The sequence below is a fragment of the Globicephala melas genome, chromosome 5 (genome assembly GCF_963455315.2).
Source record: "Globicephala melas chromosome 5, mGloMel1.2, whole genome shotgun sequence".
Classification (NCBI taxonomy): Eukaryota; Metazoa; Chordata; class Mammalia; order Artiodactyla; family Delphinidae; genus Globicephala; species Globicephala melas.
In genome coordinates this window covers 85903999-85912428 of record NC_083318.1, presented here as the reverse complement: position 1 = coordinate 85912428, position 8430 = coordinate 85903999, and the positions used below count along the sequence as shown (strand labels likewise).

Sequence of the window (8430 nt, the reverse complement as noted above, 5' to 3'; positions counted from 1 at the left end):
TGCAAGAAGCAAGAGAGGTCCACCTGGAGCTGCTATGGTAGAGCCCTGTTGTGAAAGTCTTCTTGGGGAAGTTAAGCATTTGCCATCTGATGTTTAAGCACCACATGTGAACCAAAGACAGCTGCTCACTTCTAGTCTTCAGATTTTTGAAGAGGAGGAGCTCACTGCATTAGCTCACATTAACAGGGAAGTAAGGGACTGGAGTTTGTTCCTGAGAGGGAATACATAGCCCCCTCTATCCCATGCTGGTGTTCTGTGGCTCTTGGAGGGTTCAGAAGATGATGTCAGTGGTTACCTTGACTATATTTGAAGCAGCACAGAGGAAAGGAAAGGGGCAAGATAGCTGCTCAGTGAGGCGAGGGAGTCAGGAGCAGAACCAGTGTCAAAGCCCAAAGTGGACATGGTTACTTTTCCCTGAGGGATTCCTCAGTGATTGGTAGGCTCGGATAAAGCTGAACACCATCCAAAGAAAACCAAGCACATCATCAGTAAAGAATTCTCAATAACAGAATCTATTAGCAGTAGACATAACTGGATTGAACCAGAGAAAGACCAGGGACACTTTCCCACACCGACACATAGCTGATTATGTAAAATCTCTACTACCCTATCTCCTCTGTCTGACCCCAAGCTAGAAGAAATAAGCGCTGAGGAGGAGGAGCCAGACCTCCTTCCAACTTCTCTACTTCAAGCAGCCAGTGTCATAGTTTATGCTTGCGTTAAAGGGAAAAGGAGGTGATTGTATTTATATCAGATTCACTATTGAAGTTTTACACTAGACAAAGGTTTAAAATTAGACTATAATTAATAGAAAATGATCGTATGTACCAAGATTTCTTTAAGGAATATGAAAAGGAGATTTGGCACATCACGGATAGAAGCTTTTATTGGAATAAATATTAACCTATGGTGCATTTATGCACCTATTGAGATACATTATAGAATCCAGCAAACTATGAGACATAATAATACAAACTACACAGGAGCTAATGAGGAGTCAAAGTGCACTAATCTAAAATAATAATCTCATGGGGTTTTATGTTATTTAAAAGTAAAGTTTCCTCCAGCTCCTCAGTTTTGATAAAGTATCGATATTGTCAATTGCCTCTTTGGTGTAACAAAGTAAATTAATCTTCCCTCAATCAACAATACATAATCCTAACTCTCCAGGCCTTTGTCAAGAATATGAACTCAGAATCTCCTTTTCTGTTCTTATAAAGGTCTTCTGAGAGAAGTGATATTTAGGAATGTTCATCTAAGGAACATAGTATCCCTAGTTAAGGTAATTCAAGTTCTACCTTTGGATCAAGCTAGACCAAAAAGTTTTTTCTTTTCTATAATGAGAATTATCTAAGTTTCTGTTGTTATCCTTACTGCCAGGAAGTTCAAAGCCAAATTGCCAGCTCTATCAAAGCAAGTATAAACAATATAGAGAGATAGTATATTTGCATTTGTAGTTTTTCTTGAATTTGATCCTTATTTTATCAATATATTTATACATCTTGGGGTGTCTATTTGTAAAGAGGTAGAGTGTAGATAAACACATTTAATTCATATCTCAGGAAGAGTCTGTTCAGAAGACTGAAAGGTGACCCCTCAACATGAAATTCATAAATCTTTTTTTTGTGTGGGCTATCAAATACAAGGAATACATTTATTTATTTGATAAAGAAAACATGAGAAAAGTGGGTTGGAATGGGCTCAGACTTATTCTCAACTCACCACTGGAGTCTTGGTGTCTGTGCCAACAGTTCAGGAATCAGCAGGCTACCTGGAGATGGTTTATAACAAGAAGTACAAAACCCAAGGCTCTTCTCCAACACCCCTCTGGTCAGTGGAGAAAGCCTGCAGTGAGGCAAGAGGGAAAGTTGTGCCATTCTTCTCACCTCTCTATCACCATTTCATCTTCTGCTTGCTAACCTTGATGTAACTTGAGAGCTGTCCTTGCTTCTGCTGTGCAGTCCAGAAGCAAGAACTTCATCTGGGAAACTTTTCGTGTTATGCACAGGGGTTCCCCCCAGGACAATCCTCACTCCGGGAGTGGTGCGGTTCAGGTTATAAACTGTTAGAGCCTCTTCATAGGTGGCTCCTCCAATTATAAACACAATGATATCCTGATGTCTGTCTCTGAGTGTGCTGGGGCCTAGATAAGGATACAGGTTTTCCTTAAGCTTTCCTTTGATGAGATGGTCCATGTTCTCATGTAAGAAAGGCTGATGCTGAGCATATACATTTTCTACTCCCTTCAATCCTTTGAGGAAATGTTTGGTAATAGCCACAGCGTCTTTGGGGCTGAAGAGGTCACTTCCTCTGACCCGTTTACCACCATATTCAACAACTGTAGACACAAGCTTTCGATACTTCTCAGAAACACCTTTATTCCTAAGGTCCATCATAATCCTGGTAGGCTATTGCTGCTGTGTCGCTCATAATGTAGAGGATAAAGCATCACCAGGCTGCACGCATCAAACTCTGTCACTTTGGGGTTCTGCAGGAGCCTCTTTACATTCTGGAGAGCACTAGAATGTTCATTTTGACAGGCCAGTTCTTGCTCAACCTCCAAAACCTCCAGCAGATTCCACTCACTGACCAACTGAGACAGCTCTCCAACCACTGTCATGTGCTTTGATACAGTCCCAGACATCTTCTTGAATTGTGGGTAATTCTCAACAAAGGCCTTCATGTCTGCTATTGATTCTAGTTTTTGCTGTTCTTTTGGTTTCTTCTTCTGAAAGTCTTCCATGAGATTCTTTATGTTGCAACCAATCTCAGCAAAGTTCAGGTACATATTGTTAGTGTAGAATTCATCATTTTCAGCAGATAGGACCACCTCTCTCATGTCTTTACTGATCCCTGGCACTCTGGAAAGATCAATCCGATTGTTGTTTATGCCCAGTAGTTCATGGACCATGGCCTGATATGTCCACTGGTTTAGCAATGGGGTGATGGCATCATCGCAGCGATCTAAAATAAGTAGCAAGGGAGGAACCTCAGTCTGCCGGAATTCAAACAGTTCATATTCTTTAGTTATCATTTGCTTAACATTCTGCAAGTCTCTTTGCTGCCTCTGATGAAAGCTGGTAATGAATCATGGGACATTTCTTCAGAGATAAAAGGAGAGCTGTCAGTCCTTGAGTTGCTCTGGATAGTTGGACTGGATCCCAATTTCGACCCTGGCAGCAACCCAGAATATTGAGGGAAAACAAATGTGGATTCACAGCAATGTAATCACCATAAAATTCCTGAACCTCAGCCACAACTTCCTGTTCATCAGGTTCAGCTAATGACTTCACATTACTCTTGCTGATCACATTACTGAAATAAATAAAATATATACTGTATTTGGGTCTTCAGAGCTCCTGAATCAGATAATCCACACTCTCCTGCTAGTGTGGGATGGTCTCCTGCAGAGGCAGAGGGTGGCTGTGGCTCACCGTGGGGGCAAGGACACTGGCAGCCTGATAAATCTTAAAAATGTTTTTTAAAGACTAATTTAAAAAAATGTTTTAAAATTAAAATGGGTCCAAAAATGTTATCCTCATTCACTCACTAGTTTAACGACATTAACTAGTCTATATTGTATATCCTAATACATTAAACAATAAAGATTGTTTTAGCATTGTTATTGTCTTTTAATTGTAAAAACCATATCTCTGGTTTTTGCTATATGTATCACTATGTATTGTAAAGCTTAGCAGATCCTCATGTCAATGGCCAGGAAAACTATCCCTAGCATAGGAGATAGTTGTAGCAGGTGCGAAACATCTTATAGAGGACTTTGTTTTTCATTTCATAAAACTTTATTTGATTAAAAATTTGCCTTTTCTGTGTACACTGGAATGCTTTATTCCCTATGCATTTTACAGAGTTACAATCTCTCATTTTAAATATTACCCCAAAAGTAATTTCAGAAAAAAAAAAGGTTTTTTGAAACTAAACTTGACTTTTAAATAATCATATGGACAAACAACTCTCAAACAAAATTGGATTAATAATATTTCTTGCCTGCTTAACTACATGACAGATTTCTTGTCCCAGTCCCCTTTCTCAAAAGAAACATCATGTGGAAACTAAGCTAGAGAAAAGATTCTTCCCTAAGGCAGTTAAGGGAAAGGGAAGGGCCAGAAATTTCTTTGGCAAACAATTATATGCATAGCCATTTGTGTGTAACTGTTTTGCTTCAAGTACAGTACACTCTTTGGAGGGAAGGCGAGATGTTGTTCAGAGTGGGAGTGGTACTCTCCAACCAGCTGAAGTGCAGGAAGTTATCTACAGCCTCTTCCTCATGCTTGTGGCTGCATCCTGGAATCAACTCTGCCAACCCTATGAGTGCAATACCAGGTTAAAAGCCAGTGCTAGTTTGGCTGAGATGGTCTCTTCCACTGCAAAACAATGGATAAGATGGGACTGAGAAACAACCACTACATGATGACATTCAATAAAAAAAGGTTTAGGGGAGATAAAAAACGGATTTCAAAGACAGGGACAGATAGGCTGGTGAAAAACCAATCACATTTTTGCTAAGAAAATTAGATAAAGGAGAGTGACAGAATGGTGATAGCTTGTTCCTCAGAGGAGCTCTGCATGATCTCTTTTTGCTGAAATAGAGGCCAAAGGTTAATTAATTATATTAATGCTTTTTGTTTTCTCAGCTTAAACAAACTAAGGTGCATGGGTACCTTCAAAACAATACATGATAGGAGGAAATGGATCCACAAATGACAAAATAGCTATGTTTACTCTGATAACTAGCTCATTCACTAGTTTAACATTGGTCTGTTGTTATGTACAACCCAATAAACTGGCCAATGAAAGGATTGCTTTAGCATTACAGAGACATAATCTAGGTATAACTTTGAGGGTTTCCGTAAATTAATCAGATTACTATCCTTAAGCATCCATGCATTGATATTATCAGGCATAAAAGAACTTGGTTCAAGCCAGGGGACTTGAACCACCCATGACTAGCCACACTGGCACTATACCTCTTTAGCATACTCATCCTTGTGGCCATCAGATGCTTCATTGCTATGACATTGCTAAATATGTAAAGAACTATGGAATGGTTTGTTGGCTGGTAAAAATGCCTGTGGTCTAGTTGCTATTTTACTAGTTATGCAATGTGACATATCTACTGTAGGTTTCTAAGAGACTTGAATCCACAAATATATTCCTCCTGACTCTGCTTCCACATTGCACAGAAGGACACAGGTAAGACAGATTGTCGTATCTCAGAAACAAAGAGGTGGATAACTCTGAATACATTTTCTTCACACCATAGTTTAGGGCAAAGGATTGCAGAATAAAATTTATGATTTCAGAAAAACAGTATAAAGAAAATAAATATTTGAATGAAAGACAAATTTTTGCTCTAAGATACTATTTTTCCCTCTTAGAGATCAATTAATTTAAAACTGATTGGCTCTAAGAATGACTTTTTTTTAATTTTGAATTTTGTTTTATTTTTTTTATACAGCAGGTTCTTATTAGTCATCAATTTTATACACATCAGTGTATGCTTGTCAATCCCAATCGCCCAATTCAGCACCACCATCCCCACCCCCCATGGCTTTCCCCCCTTGGTGTCCATACATTTGTTCTCTACACCTGTGTCTCAGCCTCTGCCCTGCAAACCGGTTCATTTGTACCATTTTTCTAGATTCCACATACATGTGTTAATATATGATATTTGTTTTTCTCTTTCTGACTTACTTCACTCTGTATGACAGTCTCTAGATCCATTCATTTCTCAAAAAATGACTCAATTTCATTCCTTTTTATGGCTGAGTAATATTCCATTGTATATATGTACCACCTCTTCTTTATCCATTCATCTGTCGATGGGCATTTAGGTTGCTTCCATGACCTGGCTATTATAAACAGTGCTGCAATGAACATTGGGGTGCATGTGTCTTTTAGAATTATGGTTTTCTCTGGATATATGCCCAGTAGTGGGATTGCTGGATTATATGGTAATTCTATTTTTAGTTTTTTAAGGAACCTCCATACTGTTCTCCATAGTGGCTGTATCAATTTACATTCCCAACAGTGCAAGACGGTTCCGTTTTCTCCACACCCTCTCCAGCATTTGTTGTTTGCAGATTTTCTGATGATGCCCATTCCAACTGGTGTGAGGTGATACCTCATTGTAGGTTTGATTTGCATGTCTCTGATAATTAGTGATGTTCAACAGCTTTTCATGTGTTTCTTGGCCATCTGTATGTCTTCTTTGGAGAAATGTCTATTTAGGTCTTCTGCCCATTTTTGGATTGGGTTGTTTGTTTCTTTAATATTGAGCTCCATGAGCTGTTTATATATTTTGGAGATTAATCTTTTGTCTGTTGATTCATTTGCAAATATTTTCTCCCATTCTGAGGGTTGTCTTTTCGTCTTGTTTATGGTTTCCTTTGCTGTGCAAAAGCTTTGAAGTTTCATTAGGTCCCATTTGTTTATTTTTGTTTTTATTTCCATTACTCTAGGAGGTGGATGAAAAAAGATCTTGCTGTGATTTATGTCAAAGAGTGTTTTTCCTATGTTTTCCTCTAAGAGTTTTATAGTGTCCGGTCTTACAGTGATACACACTGTTAATACTCTTTGCGTAGGGTGAATGAAGGCCTTTTATATAGGAAGGAAATAGTTATGGTTGTATTTTGACCGACATCCACTCATCCTCTATTTACGTATCCTTAGTCTCTGGTTTTCTATAATTTCTAGCTTATATTCATAGGGTTTTTAAAAAATTCATGAAAGCCCTCTCATTTTTTTTTTTCATTTACATGTTCAGGTATACATAAACTTAAGTAACTAGACCATATGAAGGATTTATTTGAGTTTGGAGTCTGGATTTTGGTAAAGAGAAAGAGTCATGGGGTTCTGTTAAAATGAGTCTGACAAGTCTTGGCCCAAAGTCACTCTGAGGAAGAATATGTCTTCCTTTGAAAGCAAGAGTATAATCAATATTTTCATAAAATATTAATATGAAGTAGAATATAGTATGTCAAGCCAGTATTAACATTTCATTAATGAGGATTTCATTTTTTAAAGGCTATATAACAAGAACAGATTAATCTCATAACCTGTAGGTTTTTAATTCATTATTGTTTCTTTATTTCTGGCTAAATTGTACTTTCAAGTGAGTAGACAGAAACATGATACTATATATTAAGTAACTTCAAGTAAATATCCATGTTATTCTTCAGTGTTAAGTGATCTCTTGGCTAATAAAAAGGGTAGATGTGATGCTCTCTCTAGTCCTAAGTACAGTGTGCCCCAATGTAGAGGTTTCTTGAGTTACTGTTAGAGAATGATTCCAATTCTTGGCAGCCTAATCCCACACTTCAGTACGGATCCCAACTTCTACATCTGTTCAGATGAGCCATTGGCTAAATGGCTGTGTTAGAGTATTCAACAATATTTATTTGTCTTCTTTATGGTGATTTTTAGGACTGGTCATACATACCCCCTTCCTCCTTCATCCTCTCTCTCTTTTCCATGCATATTTTTGAGAGCCCATATGTCTTAGGAATAAAGTTACTGTCTGTTAAGAATTCACAGTCTGCTGGGGTTGAGATAAAAATAAAAAATTCTAGTACAATATGATAAGTGTTATGATACCATGAGAACACAGAGGAGAAACACCTTATCTAGTTTATGGGGATTAGGGGAGGCAATTTAAAGATTATACCTGACACAAATACACAGATATTTGCATATACATGTGTTGGCACACATTTTAAAAAACTAGGTTATTATCATCTCAGAAATAAGATAGTAATGCCTCAGTGTTGGCTGATATGCCTGTCTCCACCATAGTAAAAGAAACACACTGTCTTAATTGTGGGTTAATATTTGCAAACTACTTGACTTTTCTAGTAGAACGGTGGCACATAATTTTGAGATATTAATGCTTTTCTAATCTCCGCTGTATTTTCAACAGCTGACTTATAGTAAATACCAAAGTAAAACTTTTATAATATGCATGGTAGAGTGGAAAGCATGTCAGACTAGTTTTAAAAAAAGTAGGTGTTAGTCCTATATAGAGGCATTAACTATGTGATTTTGACCAATTTAACTTAATTAAACCTCAGTTTCTTCATTGGAAACATGAAGAAGCTTAGCAAGATGATTTAAAAAAAGTTTTCTTCTAGATTTAAACATCTGACTTTTATTGAAAAAATCTGGTTTATATTAACATTTTGAAATCATTATAATCAGAAGACAATAGATTTTAAGTTCCCACTCCTAGGAAGTGCTTATATTATTGATGTTCTCTCCCTCCCTATAAAATTTGACTTCATCTTACTAGTCACACAGTTCCCATCATACTAGCCAAGACTTGTCAGACTGGTTCTAGTTAGATCATCAGTGACTTCTTTCTTCACCTCAGTCTAGCCTACAAAGTTGTTGATAGAGCCTGGATACACACACTTG

At 37.6% G+C, this 8430-nt stretch overlaps 1 pseudogene; it reads right to left on the bottom strand.

Moving 5' to 3' along the window:
• Positions 1 to 1697: 1697 nt before the first annotated feature.
• LOC115865721 (vacuolar protein sorting-associated protein 45-like) lies at positions 1698 to 6661 on the bottom strand (annotated as a pseudogene).
• Positions 6662 to 8430: the final 1769 nt, after the last annotated feature.